The following is a 15,315-nucleotide window of genomic DNA, read 5'->3' on the forward strand; positions in this document are numbered from 1 at the left end:
AGAGAGCAATAATGTAACCTCTGTCGAGGAGACTTTGATACAGAGAGCAATAATGTAACCTCTGTCGCAGTTGTGGTGTGCTGTATGTAGCTTTGACCTTGTTTGTATCGAAATAGCAATGTGGTTGTCATTGACGGAGGCCGTGATGCCCGCGATTCGCACTGATCGTAATGCTGAGCCATCCGGAAGCCATTGTGTTGTCGGGATGTGTGGTCATCCCAATGTTGGCTTCATGGAGGCTGTGATTTGTCCTGTCCTAATGCTGGTAGACTCTGTGCTGGCAGTGTTAGGGCGGTCGCCCCCCCTTTGTTCTGTTCTGAATAGTTCAACCTGTGCTTCTCAGACTTCGCGACACATTGCCATTCCTTGGGGGGGTCTTGTGAAGCTGTAGGTTCTGATCCAGCAGATCTGGTGTAGGGCGGAGAGTCTACATCTGTAACGACCTCCCAGTGGGACCAGTGCTGCCGGTTCTGTGGACCCCACCCTGAGAAGCAAGGCTTGCCCAGACCAGCACTACCCAACAGAACCTTCCGCAGTGTTGGCGATATTCTATTTCTGCACCGTTCAATATGGCAGCCACCAGCCACGCGTGGCCCCTGAGCACTTGATATGTAACTGGTGTGAACGAGGAGTTGGCTTTCCAGTTTTATTTGATTTTCACTGATTAGCAAAAATCGCATGATTAGTGGCTATCGTGTTGGACAAGATAGGTCTTGTGCAGGCTGTGTGTGTGGTAATTCCCCGAGGCCTTGTTAAAACACAGATTGCTGGGCTCCACCCCCAGGAGGTCCGGATTGGGCCCCGAGGATTTGCATCTCTAACAGGCTCCCGGATTGGGCCCCGAGGAGTTGCATCTCTAACAGGCTCCCGGATTGGGCCCCAAGGATTTGCATCTCTAACAGGCTCCCCGGTGACTTCGCTGATGCTGTGGGTTTGGGGATGGCATTCTGAGAACCACGCCATCTGTTAGTCTCTCGTCCCTGAACACCCCTGCAGGCCAAGAAGCTCTGTGCCACGTCAGTGTTAGATTCGATCCAAACTTACCCCTAGTGGAATCCGTCAAGGGATATCTTGTGGGAGGTTGAGGTGGGAGCATGGTTTAGAAACAGATAGAGGGATCCCGAATTAAGGCTGCCCTCCATGAACTCAGAGGCACCTAGCCGGGAGGGACCTTAGAGATGATCTGATTTGTACTCCCAGTTTACAAATGGGGAAACGGAGGCCCAGCCAAGCACAGTTGACCGTGAACCCAGCATTAGGACCCAGGTGTCCAGAATCCTAACCCAGCGCGGATGCCTCTATGCCGCACTGCCTCTGTGCCCGAGCTGGGCATGGACTTTGCAGGTGTCACTTGCAGAGAACAGGAACTCTCTTCGGGGATGAGGCAGGGCCCTTGGCGCTGCATTCTCCGGCCAAAAAGAGGAGGCAGCTCTGGGTGCCCTCCCTGGGTCCAGGATTCACCACCCAGAGGCTACAGCACTGTGATTTCTCCCCTCCTTTGCTATCCCTCTGGGAGATTTGGTTGCTTGGCAATTTAGCAGCTGTGGTTACAAAAGAAAAAAAAAAAAGAAGAGAACAGGGGAACATTGAAATCACTAGTGGCAATGCAATTCTGAGGACCTTACGCACGTCTTTCAATAATCTATGGTGTTCTGTTCCCAGTGCTGAACGCGTGAGGACAGATACACCACGGTGACAAAATTGCTGTCATCTATCAAACTCCCGCTGTGAGCCAGACACAGGATCAAGTCCTTTATATTCCCGATCTCATTAAAACTTCACAAAAAGCCTACGAGGTAGATGTTATTGTTACCATTTTTTAGATAGGAAAATGAAGGTCTAGGGTGATTAAGTAAGCAGCCCGGGTCGCACGGCTGGTAAATGGAAGGATGGACACTTGAATACAGTCTGCCTGCTGCTAAATTCTGGATCTTTCTCACTGTGCCAATGGGATGTAAACAGGAAGGTGCTGTGAGCCCCCTCCCCCTGTCCTGCTTTTGGGGGCTGGCTCTTCTGCGCGGTGTCGTCCTGCAGATGCACACCCTGCCTGCCCCAATCCTGCTTAACGTCCAAGAATGAAGACACTTGAAGAATGAACCCTCGGCCTGGCCCTGAGCCAGGCAGCCAGGTGCTTAAGTCTGAATGGTTTTAGCTATAAGTTACAGAAACCGAAATTAAAAGAAAAAAGACACGTTGCTGGCTTGTGTCCCAGGGAAGTTCAAGGGAGATGAATACGGTCTACAGGTATGGTTGGATCCAGGGTTTCAATCCATGAATCATTGGGAGTCTCTCTCTTTTTCATTTCCCGGTTATTTTTCCCCAGGTGGGTTCCTTTCTCAGGCAGCCTCTCCCCATGTGCTGGCCTCCAACAGCTGTGGATTTACATCGTCCGTAAAGCTGGGGAATCCTCGGGAAAAGAAAGCAACCTCACCCAGCCACAACTGCAGCCAAAGTCCCAAGGATGACTCCCATTGGTTCAGCTCAGGTCATGTGGCCTTCCACCCACCAATCACTGCAGCCAGGGGCATGGAGGCGGCTAGGCAGACCTGAGTCTCATAACTACTCCAGAAGGTGGGGCTGGGATGGGTCCCATCTGAGCGTTTCTTTGTAAGTAGCATATGTTCTGTTACTGGAAGAAAACATTAAAAAGCCTTCTACCAGTCCTACCATCTAGTAAGCTGGTCTACACGGTGAATGGAAGGCACCTTCTCTGCCAGTAGAATGGCCTGGAATTGGGTTCCTCCAGGTGTGGTGCTAATTCTGGGTGGTTATTGGGACCTCAGCTCCGTTTAACCTCCGAACTGCATTGTACGTCTTCCGGATGGCAACACGAGCCTCGCCTTCCAGAGTCTCACCACACCCCATAGACCTGGTCACCTGGATTGCTGGCTCTGTGGGGGGGGGGGGGGCGGCGGGGAGGGCAGAGGTGTGTGTCCTAACCTCCTGGTTTCATGGCTTCTCCTTGGTGGCAGTCCTCCCGAGCCCCCACTATCCCCTGTGAGCAAACCTCCGCCAGACATTATCAGGGAGAAGTTCCCTGAAGGAACCTCACCTTCACCTTTCAAGGTACCTGGGTAATATCTGCTCGGCTGAACATGTCTCTGGGTCGCTCAGAAGTCGAACGTGGCCGTTGTGATCTGCAAGATCCAGATTTTGGCGATCCATTTCTTTGTTCATTCATTTCTTTATTTTCCCAAGCACTGATTATTGGCAGGCCCTATCAGCCTGCCAGCTGGCATGTCCCCCCTGGGGGACAAGCCAGGCTTCGTGATGATCTCTTGGGTCCTAGCTCCTGGGGTGAAGTTCCCGAACCTAATACCTACCACGCTCCCACACTCCTCTTTCTGCCCTGTGATGAGCGTGACATCGCTTCTGTGTGCCTTGCCGTTAAAGTGCCCCGATGTAGGGCAGGGATGGTTAGCACGCATGGGGGACGCAGAACAAAGGAGTAAAGACAGGCTAGCAAGGACAGCCACCACCTGATTTGGCGGCCTTCTTGGGAAGAAAGGAAAAAGGCACAGGAGGGATGTCAGGTGAGTGGGGACAGGGTGCTTGTGGGGAAAGGGGTTGCTTGTGCATCTTCAAAATATGTATATTGCATGCATTTAAGCACCGTTACCAAAAGGAACAGCTAACAGATACACATACAACTAACGCTTTGCCTCTACACCCAGACATGGCGTCATATTGCTTCCTCTGTGTCAGGTGTGAAGTTCCAAGTGTGCTATATATTGGTTTTAGTTCTCGTAAATCACTCCGCGCCAAAGGCGTGAGCCGTCATGGAGTGTCAGGGGTGGGATTTGAACTCAGGTCTCCCTGACCGCTCCCCCCCGCCACGCCGCCCCCCCCCCCCCCCCAAGCCAAAGGCACCGTTTTTGCAAACGCAGCGGCGGAAGAAACCCTTGAAGGTTCTGGGACAAGGAGAGGACTGGAAACTCAGTGGCAGGGTGTGACGTGTGACGTGTGACAGAGGCCGGGGGAGGCTGACCCCTCACAAGGCAGCCACAGTGGGTCGGTTCTGCACGGAGGCAAGTGACAAGGCACTCCCGTCTGGGCTCCGAGGGTTTCCAGTGGACACAATGGGCCATTGAGAGGCTGGGAAGCTTCCTGGAAAGGGGGTGCTGAGTCAGGAGTGGCATCTGAAAAAGGTAACTTTTGCAACTGGGTGCAAGATAGGATTTCAGAGAAGCCGGAGGAGGGTGGTGTTTGGGAGGAAATGGGGGGGTGGAGATTCTATGCGCTGCCTCGATTCTCAGATGAATCTGGACCTTCCAGCTGATGGGGAAGTGGCCTTGACCTCGGCCTCTTTCTTTCCTGCCCCCCCACCCCCCAACCACCCCACTTCCCTCCAGGAGAGTCCTGGAGGCCTTGGCAAGGGCAGTGAATGCTTCCTTCTGCTGGCAAAGGAGCCGTGGTAGCCGGGTCATGCCGTGAGGGGCTTTAATTTCTCCCGGACAACAAGGCAAAGTCCTTACAGGCCTGGCTAGCACTTCTGCACAAGTATTTACGAGCTGCGAGACTTAAGATCATAAGGCTCCCATATTGCGCCTTATTTATTTATTCCTTTTAAAGCCCGCAACCGAAGACAATGTTTTCTCCATAAGAGAAACTTCAAAGATCCTGGAGGACAACACAACTAAAAATTATCGAGGGGGGGGGCATCGCACACATCCTGAGTAGCGGCGCAAAAGAATGTGCCGAAGCCGGGCGGGTGTCTTCAAAGTGGAAAGATCCCTTTGTTTTTCTACACGGCTTCCCATCAGATGCGGGACCGAAGCTGTTAGCCATTTAGCCTCGGCCATCTGTAGGGCAGGCTCGCCAACCAGATTCTTTTTCATCCAGAGAAGGGCTTTCAGGAACCATTGAAGGCATCTCCGCCCTTAACTAAAAATGTAAAGCCTCCTCCTGGCTGTTGTTGAGGGGCCAGGTGGCCTCATGATCTCCCGTGAGGAGCATGTGGGAGCTATTTAGGGCAGTTACGTAGAGAGACAGAGTGGACATTCCCGAGAGCCTTGGGCCCTCGTTTACTCGTAGGCTTGGCACGTTTGAACCTGCTGAGCCTCAGTTTGATCACCTGTTAATTGGGATGATGATATCTGCCCAGATGGTTTCATACTTGAAAAGGTCCAATGAAGTCATGTTTCATTTGTGTGTGTAGGGGTGGGGAGGGAGGGCGTGCACCCACATCCCTGCTTTAGAGAGAGGATTTCTGCTTTTCTGTGTTTTCATTCTTTCCCTCGGGAGGGGAGAGGCTTGCCTCATGGGCCAGAGCTTGGAGGCCCCGGATTGGGGTTTACCAGAGGGTCCACGAATGCTCCAGCATTCCAGCCCCACCTGCCCGACAGAGCCACATGGCCTCAGGGGACCTCATCATGCAGCCAGCTGTGGATGGCCTTGGATGTGGGGTCCGCGGCCCACAGCACACCCATGGGCCAGCTCTACTGTGAGGGTCCCAAGGTGGACCTCACTGCGCCTTGTGTTTTGGAGGTGACTGGGCACTTTCCTGGTGGGAATCCAATGGCTCTTTTTTTTTTTTTTTTTTTTTTTAATATAATCTATTGTCAAATTGGCTTCCATACAACACCCCGTGCTCATCCCAACAGGTGACCTCCTCAATGCCCATCACCCGCTTTCCCCTCCCCCCCACCCCCATCAACCCTCAGGTTGTTCTCTGTCTTTAAGAGTCTCTTACGGTTTGCCTTCCTCCCTGTCTGTTTGTAACTCCTCCCCCCACCTTCCCTTCCCCCATGGTCTAGTGTTAAGTTTCTCAAGTTCCACCTATGAGTGAAAACATATGATATCTTTCTCTGCCTGACATTTCACTTAGCATAACACCCTCCAGTTCCATCCATGTTGCTACAAACGGCCATATTTCATTCTTTCTCATTACCACGTAGTATTCCATTGTGTAGATAAACCACAACTTCTTTATCCGTTCGTCAGTAGATGGACGTTTAGGCTCTTTCCAGCATTTGGCTACTGTTGAAAGTGCTGCTATAAACATTGGGGTACAAGTGCCCCTATGCATCAGCACTCCCGTATCCCTTGGGTAAATTCCTAGCAGTGCTATTGCTGGGTCGTAGGGTAGGTCTATTTTTAATGTTTTGGGGAACCTCCACACTGTTTTCCAGAGTGGCTGCACCAGTTTGCATTCCCACCAACAGTGCAAGAGCGTTCCCGTTTCTCCACATCCTCGCCAGCATCTGTTGTTTCCTGACTTGTTCATTTTCCAGTGGCTCTTTAGGAGCCCAACTGGCTGGTGATCTCTGGGTGAGAAGGAAGGAGTGAGTCTCAGGCTTGTCCCCTATGGGGACAGAAGGCATTATTCGGGGTTTGTTACGGCATCCATATGGAGGACTGGCTCCTGGCGAAATTGTGAACATTACAAAGTATATTATTGGGCCCCTGGCCTCCTCTTTCTGCACTCACGTTTAGTCTTTTCTGCCGCTGCTTTCTGGAAAGGTCCCGGTGCATTGAAGCCCTGCTGTCTGGAAATGCCCGGATGCCAGTCATCTATAGTTTAAAGAGAATTGAAGTTCATGTATCTTCAATGGATTTGCATTGTCTCCAGTGGATTTGCATTTAAAGCTCAGTGCTCATTACAGAAGCCAAGCCTCAATTATCGGCTAGAAAGATTTACCAAGAGAGTTCCGGGGAAGGATTCTCTGATATTTTGCCCCTCAGATTTCCCTCTCTGTTTCCTAAGTGGAAAACCGGCCCAGTCCAGCGTCTCTAAGAACACAGGGGCTTGATCCTGACACTCCTCTTGGGACACACTTAAAGTCCTTTTAAAGACCTGTCTCTGCTGTTAGTTTTAAGGAAGGAGTCACAGCTGACAATTTCAGTCTCTCTCTCAGCGAATCTTTTGAGATCCATTTATGTGACCCATTGGCCTCTGAACAGGAAAATCACAGCAGCACGTGATAGCAGCCCCGGAATGGCTGAAAGGTAAAAGAAAGAAATGGTACAGTTAGTTTATCTGTAATTGTTCCGCCAAGAAAGATGGGGCACTGACCGTGTTGAAACAACCAGTTCTATTGGATTAATCCACATTTACTGCGGCCTTACTCTGTGCCAAGCCCTGGGCCTGCCCTCTCTGCCTTTAAGTTTGTATTTATCTGACAAGGGCACTCTTATCACATCCATTTTTCCGAGGAAGAAACGAAGGGTTAGAGAGAGAAGAGCCTGCCCAAGTCCCCCCAGCTGGTACGAAGTCAGAGATGGGGCACAGGCTCAGGTCTGTCAGAGCTGATGCTTAAGCCTCCGCCCTTGACCATCAGTGGATTTCTCCTCCAGCTTTGCTGATGTGCCAGAAGTTTTACTCAAGCGTGCCTGTGAGTAAGAGAAAATCAACCAGAGTGGCTTAACCAAGCCCAGCGTGTATTTCCCCCACGTAATCAGGAGCTCACAGAGCAACCCGGGGAGGATTCAGGTCCTTCCATCATTCTGCCGCATCATCCCTGGCACGTGTCTTCCGTCCTCGTGGTCACAATGTGGCTGCTGCACTTCACCGCTCTGCACCTGCATTCCAGGCAGAAAGAAGGAGGAAGGGATTTCTTCTTGGTGGGCTTCATCCTTTGGACCTGGAGGAGCCGGCGTCCCTAGAAAATTTCTGTTTCTGTCTCCTTGTCCAGAGCTATGTCACTGCGTCATTCTTAGCTGAAATGGAGACTCAAGATAGAAAACAGTTTAGCTTTCTGAAATAGAGAGAGGGAAGAAACCCAGGACCGGGAATAGTCAGGGGAAGCCAACCTACGGTTTCTGCTCAGCTTACAGCATGACTGCATTGCAGAGCCCAGGTTTTCCCTCGAGGGGGAGTTTCTTTAAATGAACACGCTGTGCTGAATCAGCCCCTGCTTTCCTTGGTCCCTTCTGGGGGAGGCATGCATCCTTCTTTTTGTAGACCCAGCCCTGCAGATGCCTGAATCAGCCCCAGAGCACCAGAGGGTGGGGGCAGGCATTGGTCTTGTGGGAGCTGAGGGTTTTTTACATAGTATTTTGAGGTTAGTCTTTCCGGCCCTCTGCTCCCTGTCAGTCTGGCTAGAAATCTCTGACTTGAATTCAAGTTTCTGGGCCAGACGCCCTAGCTTGTTGGACTATGGGGGTCAGGCATCGTCGCTGGCTTTTCACCTGTAACCACTCCGCAAAGGTGGGATGCACCCATCCGCTCCCCAGATTTGGCTCCGATTCTGAGACTGAGGGTGCCATGGGTGTACTAAGAGAATATAAAAGGACTTATCCATCCCCTCATGAGGCCTTCTGGGGGCAGTATCTGCTCTGGCAATGGCATGCGAGACGACCGGCTCGGGGGTTTTATGGTGGCGTCCTGGCCAGCCTGGGTGGCGACAGTTGGGTACAGGACGTCACACACTGGGTGGCTCGAACGACAGAAATTTCCTCGCACAGCTCTGGAGGCTGGGAGGTCCAAGACCGAGGTGCTGGGAGTGAGACCCTGCTTCCTGGCTCAGGGACGATCATCTCCTGGGGGTGTCCTCACGGGGCGGAAGGGGCGAGGGAGCTCCGTGGGGTCTCTTTTACAAGGTCGTGAATCCCATTCACGGGGGGCTCCACCTTCCTGACCGCATCACCTCCCAAAGACCGCCCCTCCAAATATCATCACCCTGGGGGGTTATGAATTTTGGGAGGGACTCGATTCAGTCCCCACAGGCAGTCAGGGGGTGGGACAGAGTGAGAACTCCTGTGCGTCTGTGGGTTGATCTTCCCACCTGTGCCAGAGCGGGGAGGACCTGGGCTTTCTCGTCCCAGTGCCCCGATGCAGGGCAGAAGCAGGAAGAGGAACGTGAGTGTAACATCAAAAATGGAACCAGGTTCTTTTTTTTTTTTTAAGTGTTTATTTGAGAGACAGAGAGAGAGAGAGAGAGAGAGGGAGAGAGGGAGAGGGAGAGGGAGAGAAAGAGCGGGGGAGAGGCAGAGAGAGGGAGACACAGAATCCGAAAGCAGGCTCCAGGCTCCGAGCTGTCAGCACAGAGCCCGACGCGGGGCTCGAACTCACGAACCGCGAGATCGTGACCTGAGCCGAAGTCGGACGCTGAGCCGACTGAGCCATCCAGGCGCCTTGAACCACATTCTTTATTACCACCGCCCTCGCCCTTGGGCTTCCCTCACGGACCTGGGCTGTGGGCTGGGAGTGGTAACGCCGGGGAAGAGGAAGACGCTGCCTCCAGACTCTGAGCGTCACCTCTGCTCGGCCTCGTTCAGCAGGGTCCTGCCCCCTGGATGGGTTCCCTTGGATCTCTGTGCTCTCCTGAAGCACTTTGCGGTTCACCACAGCCCTGGACCTTGTCCCCTGGGCCTCGGTTAACCCTCCCAGGGCGGACTGGTCTCTTTTTCTTCCAGCTGCATGGCTGAGACCCCGGCATCATGCACAACCATGTGGTCACAGCTTTTGGGGTTGGTACCTACGTGACTGACCGCAGTCAGGCCGTGCCGTCTGCCGAATTTGAGACCTTTAGCCCTGGCCTCTCCACTAGACCTACAAGTATTTGCTTTTAATGAGGAATTGAAACACTGCGTTACCATTCTCCTCCTCCTCCTCCTCCTCCTCCTCCTCCTCCAAGATTTCTTGGGCATCCCTCGATGGTCCTAATCCATAGCGTAGCACGCGGACGCTCAAGAATATGGGTGTCACCTCCTTCCTGAAAGGACTCCCAGTCAGATTGGGCACCCAGAGGTCTCTGCAAACCAGGAGTAAGTCCCAGTGCAGAAGAGCGCCAGGTCACGAGTCCCTAATTTGTGAGTTCTTACCTAATGCTCCCCACATCCCTTCCTTGGATGGAGAAGACTTTTTATTTTTATTGTTTTTAAAGTTATTTATTTATTTGTTTAGAGGGAGCATGCATGAGCGGGGGAGGGGCAGAGAGAGAGAGAGAGGGAGAGAGAGAATCCCAGGCAGGCTCCACATTGCGAACACAGAGCTCAATGTGGGGCTCGATCTCCTGAACCACGAGATCGTGACCTGAGCAGACATCAAGGGTCAGACGCTTAACCGACTGAGCCACCCAGGCGCGCCGAGAGGACTTTTTGGATCCTTGTTCCAAAAATCCATTGTGGATGAGTAAACATTTTTATTTTATTTTATTTTATTTTTTAAGTCACGTGTAGCTGACACACAACGTTAACATTAGTTTCAGGTTCCACAACTTTTTTGTTTTTGATTTTTAGAGAGAGAGAGTGCACTAGCTGGGGAGAGGGGCAGAGGGAGAGAGAGAGAGAGAGAGAGAGAGAGCAAAAGAATTTTAAGCAAGTTCCACGCCCAGCAGAAAGCCCGAAATGGGACTCGATCCCACAACCTTGGGATCATGACCTGAGCCAAAACCAAGGGTCAGGCGCTCAGCCAACCGAGCCACCCAGGCACCCTAATTCGACAAGTTTCTACATTATACTATCCTCTCCACAAATGTAGCTGCGGTCTGTCACCACACAACGCTATTACGATGTCATCGCCTGCATTCCCTACGCAGTCTTCCATCCCCGTGACCCTGCTCCTTCTAGAACAGAAGCCGGCATCTCCCTCCCTCCTTCCGCCGTTTTGTCCGTCCCCCGACCCTGCTCCCCTCTGCTTGTTCTGGATGAGCAAGTGTTCTCTCACCTGAAATCAACATTAGCTATTGCTTTTAGTTTTCGACACCAACTAGTTTTAGGCAAGTCGTTTCACCTCCGTGGGGCTCACAGTTTGCACGTTGGTCTGAAGGCGATCTGTCTGCGTCGGTGTGAGAGCCACTCATTGCGTAGCCTTGTAAATTTACATGGCCCTTCTCCCTATGTAAACTCACCGTGTGTGCTCACTCTCCTAAGTGTGCTATGCTCCGTATTTTATAAACAGTACAGAAAAATGAGATTCGGAGAAATCTATCGCCTCTTTCTCTATTATATATGTGAGTATATATGTGAGTATTATATATGTGAGTATTATATATGTGAGTATATATATATATATATATAAGTAGAAAAGGCAGAGCCTGGATTCAGGTCTTTTGGATAACTTTTCAGACCCTGTCGCCTCTCAAAGTACAGAACAACTGCACGGTGCAAGCCAAGCCCACCGGAAATCAAAAGCAAGCCACAACCCTCGGTGCCGTCCCGTTGGGACAGTGTGCTGGGAGTTCTGTCGGGGTGTCCCCGAGCACCCTGCAAAAGAGACAGCGTTGTTATCAGGTGCTTTGTTTTGCACCAGCACCGCGCAGGCGGTAGCCCGTGGTCCGCTGTGGAAGAGGGCCTGCCACGGGCTCCAGAAACAGCACCTCATTTTCGAGTGACTTTAGAGCAGGTGCGCATGTAGGATGCAACGTCTCCATCCACTGGACGCCGAGTTCGAGTTCTTCTGCCGGCCAGAGGGGTCTTGGCACTATCCTTGGATGTTGATACGTTTTTGGATAAACACACACACACACACACACACACACACACACACACACACACACCTCTTTCCCGTTGTTGTTGCCCTATCAGCCTTTAAGTCCTTCTTGGTTACATTCCGTGGTGAGCTGGATCTCTTGATAAAGGAGCTCTGTACAGTGATGACAAGAATTGATTTCCAATTTCCTGCAGAATGACTCTATCATTGCTAGTGACTCAGGCAATTTAGCTCATATTCCAGGCCTGCCTGGGGGTTATAGATCACACTGACAGCTTCCCAGTCACGCAGGAGGTGGATTTTGACAAGATGAGGAAGGAGGCATCTGCAGGGAGTTTTGCACTGGGGGTGGTCAGAGGGGCACAGCTGCCCCTGGGTCTTGGGCCCTGTGGGCATCCTGTGGGGAGCAGACACGTCTCGGCACGACAGGGAAGCCGGCTGACGGTCGGGCTTCTAGTGCGCTGCCGGGGACAGCTCTTTCCCTGTCTCCGTAAACTATTCATCCCTGCTCAGCGTGAGAACATCCGGAGGCCCAGCCGAGAGACAGAGGGAATCACTTTCCAATAGTTTCCCCCTTTCCAAATGCTTAGCGTCCGTCTATTAAGAGCTAACACCTAGACTGGTCTTTCCCTTTCTCCGTGGACTCTGTTAACAGCAGGTGCAATTCTTTGCATTTACTCATCAGTTCATTTTCATCTGCCAGACCTGCCCTGCTTGTGCCCTGGGTGCCACAGAAATGGCTCTCCCCAAACGCACGTTGAAGGGACACAGACAGTGTTCTGCCCCGACTCCTCTACGCAGAGCGGGACACGGCTACGTGGGGACCAGGACGCCTCCACTAAAGCCTAATTCACCGAGTCCTCACGAAGACCCTAGGAGGCGGCCTGTTGCTATTTCTAGTTTGCAGATGTGGAAAGCAAGTCACAGAGGAGCGGTCCCACAAACAGAGTGGCAGAGCAGAGATTCGAACTCGGGCCTCTGGGAAACAGTCCGTGCTCTTAAGTGCTTCACTATATCCCTCACGAACGATGGATAAAGCAGATGATTTTTCTATCTAGTGGGTTGAATGGAACCCCTAGAGACTCCCAATCGCCTTGCTTTTTTTTTTTTTGTTTTTTAAGTAGGTTCCACGCCCAGCATGGAGCCCAGCACAGGGCTTGAACTCGTGACCCTGAGATCAAGACCTGGGCTGAGATCAAGAGTCGTACACTTGACCCAATGAGCCACCCAGGAGCCCCCAATTGCCCTGCTTTTATAAATACTTTATCAAAGTCTCTGACAGCACGGGTAATCACTGGAGTTCTGGGAACTGAGCACACACACGTGTGTGTGCAAATGTGAGTACGCATGGACACGCACGCATGCACGCACATCCATGTTCATGGAAACGTGCACGCGCGCGCGCACACACACACACACACACACACACACGCCCAAAGGACGTAGCTCGAGAAACCACAGCAGCAAGGTTAAGACACAGCTCTATGGAACAGACACACCGATTTCTCTCTAGTCATTTGGCCCAGAAAATAGTTATTTAGAAATCACTGTCGAGCTACTTTCCAAGCCGATGCTCAGCTTGACTGACGCAGCAAGGAAGCTGACTGACCCAGTGTATTCTGAGACCCGCCTGTGAGCTGGGGGCTGTGCTGGGCTCCTTCGCGGATGTTATAACGGGCTGACGTCCACAACACTTTACTGTGAGGACCATGTCCCTGTTTTACTGTTGGAGAGACTGAGGCTCAGGCAGACGTCTCTGGATCATAGAACTAGCAAGGGACACGGACAGGATTCAAACACACGCCTCACGGCACAACACTTCCTCCCAGAATAATACAGGTGCTTCCCATGTGTGTGCTGTTGGTCATTTTTATTTTATTTTATTTTATTTTATTTTATTTTATTCTATTCTATTCTATTCTATTCTATTCTATTCTATTCTATTCTTTTTTATTTTATTTTTTTAAAGTTTATGTATTTATTTTGAGGGAGAGATCGAGAAAGGGCAGAGACACAGAGAGAGAGAGAGTATCCCAAGCAGGCTCTGCACCATCATCACAGAGCCCGACCCGGGGCTCGAACTCCTAAACTGAGATCATGACGTGAGCTGAAATCAAGAGTCCGACGCTTAACCGACTGAGCCCCCCAGGCGCCCCCTGTCGGTCATTATTTTAATCTGACAAATTGACTCTCTTGCAGACAGACCCAAGCGCCTGATTCCCGTTCTGAGAACCTGGCCTGTGACGGGAAGAGGTCCCAACTGAGGTCCTGGCCTTGGCCCCCATTTCTCCTCCGAGTCAAGACTGCCACGTGGGCTCTGCCCCCACCATCCAGCGGCTTCTCTGTGGGGATGTTTGCGGGATCTGCTCCCTCCCCCACGCCCTTTGAGGCACCGCATCGAAGGTTGCCAGTCACGTCGTCGTCGTCGTTGTCTCTCATTAATGCTTCGGAGGACGAACGAGACAATGTAATCGCTCCCTGCACACCTGTCAGGTAGGTGCTGCGTTAGGCAGAATGTTTGAGGTTGTTTTCAGTTCTGATCAAAGTGATTGAAACAGATGTACCTCGCGAGTCTTATTAAATGGCAGGGAAAACTGCTCATCAGACATCTGACTGGTCCCGCGAATTCTTTGTATGCAGACGATGTTGCTTTTTTCCCCTTAGATAAACAAGTGTTTAGTTTTCTGATCGATACTTAAGATTGGGCAAGCTGGAGGAGAATCCATTTAATCCCAGACATAATGGCAATGGCCTGTTGTGATGCTCTCCTGATACAGAGTTTAGAAGTAATTGCTCCCTTTGACAAAGAGAAACATTATCTGCTTCACATTCATTCACTTGTTTATTTATGTATTCAATAAATATTGACTGGGTACCTATCACGTCTCGTATTAGGTATTAGAATGTTCTAGTGAGGAATCTGGCATGGTTCTTGCTTCCCGGAAGCCCACAGGCTGGGGCGGGGAGAGAAGTAAATACACAAACAATTCCAGCCGAAGCACAGTAGGTGCATTACTCGTTCACGTAATGTTTACGGACACGTGTGGCTGTGTCAGAAAATGGCGATCACTGGAGCCACGGGGTGCGGGCCGGACCTCGTGACTCTCTTCTAATAAATAGACTCTGGGGTGTCACTGCCAAGATTGGGGTACTCTTAGGGGTTCATTTGTGTCCCCCTGTGCCCCCTCCCCCCAGAAACATAAAGGTATGATGGAGGCTTACCCCCAGGTTCCACAGAACGTAGTGTCTTTCTTTGGAAATAGGGTCTTTGCACACAAGGTCGGGTAAAGAGAAGTCGTTAGGGTGGGCTCTAATCCAGTAGGACTGGTGTCCTTATACAAATGAGGACTGTGGACACAGAGGCAGACATACTCACAGGGGAGCCCGAGGTGAACATGAAGGCAGAGGTGAGGTGATGGGTCGATGAGGTAAGGAACCCCAAAGATTGCCAGCAAAGCACCAGAAGCCAGTGGGGAGGCATGGAACAGATTCTCCTCGCAGCCCTCGGAAGAAACCAGCCCGGCTCACACCTTGATCTGGAGCTGTCAGCCTCCGGAACCGCGACGATGCGTTTCTGTGGTATATGCAACGGCGGCCCTAGCAGGCAAATATGGTTACAGACGGTCTGTGATTTCTGCCCCATTCCCACTTTCTCTGGTTCTTCTCAGCTGCTCTGGTGAAGCCAGCTGCCACATTGGGAGCTGCCCCATGGGAGGCGCATGTAGGAAGGAATCACAGGTGTCCTCTGGGCAACAGCCAGGGAGAAACTGAGGCCCTCTGACCAACAGTCTTTGAGGAATTGCCTCTTGCCCACAACCATAGGAGAGAGCTCGGAAGTGAATTCTAGCCCTGCTGACAGCTTGGTCACAGTCTTCTGAGAGACCCTGAGCCACAGGAACCAGCTGAGCTGTGCTAGGATTCTTGACCCACAGAACCTGAGA

The 15,315-nt window shown here is 51.6% G+C and overlaps 1 long non-coding RNA gene across 1 annotated transcript in view; it reads left to right on the top strand.

The window, feature by feature from the left end:
• The window catches only part of LOC123589785, a 560,443-nt gene that overhangs the window by 95,065 nt on the left and 450,063 nt on the right, over positions 1–15,315 (top strand). Inside the window, exon 2 of the long non-coding RNA XR_006708461.1 lies at positions 13,574–13,867. This is a non-coding gene — a long non-coding RNA (uncharacterized LOC123589785). The remainder of the gene's footprint in view (positions 1–13,573; positions 13,868–15,315) is intronic.

The sequence above is a fragment of the Leopardus geoffroyi genome, chromosome E3, assembly GCF_018350155.1.
Source record: "Leopardus geoffroyi isolate Oge1 chromosome E3, O.geoffroyi_Oge1_pat1.0, whole genome shotgun sequence".
Lineage (NCBI taxonomy): Eukaryota > Metazoa > Chordata > Mammalia > Carnivora > Felidae > Leopardus > Leopardus geoffroyi.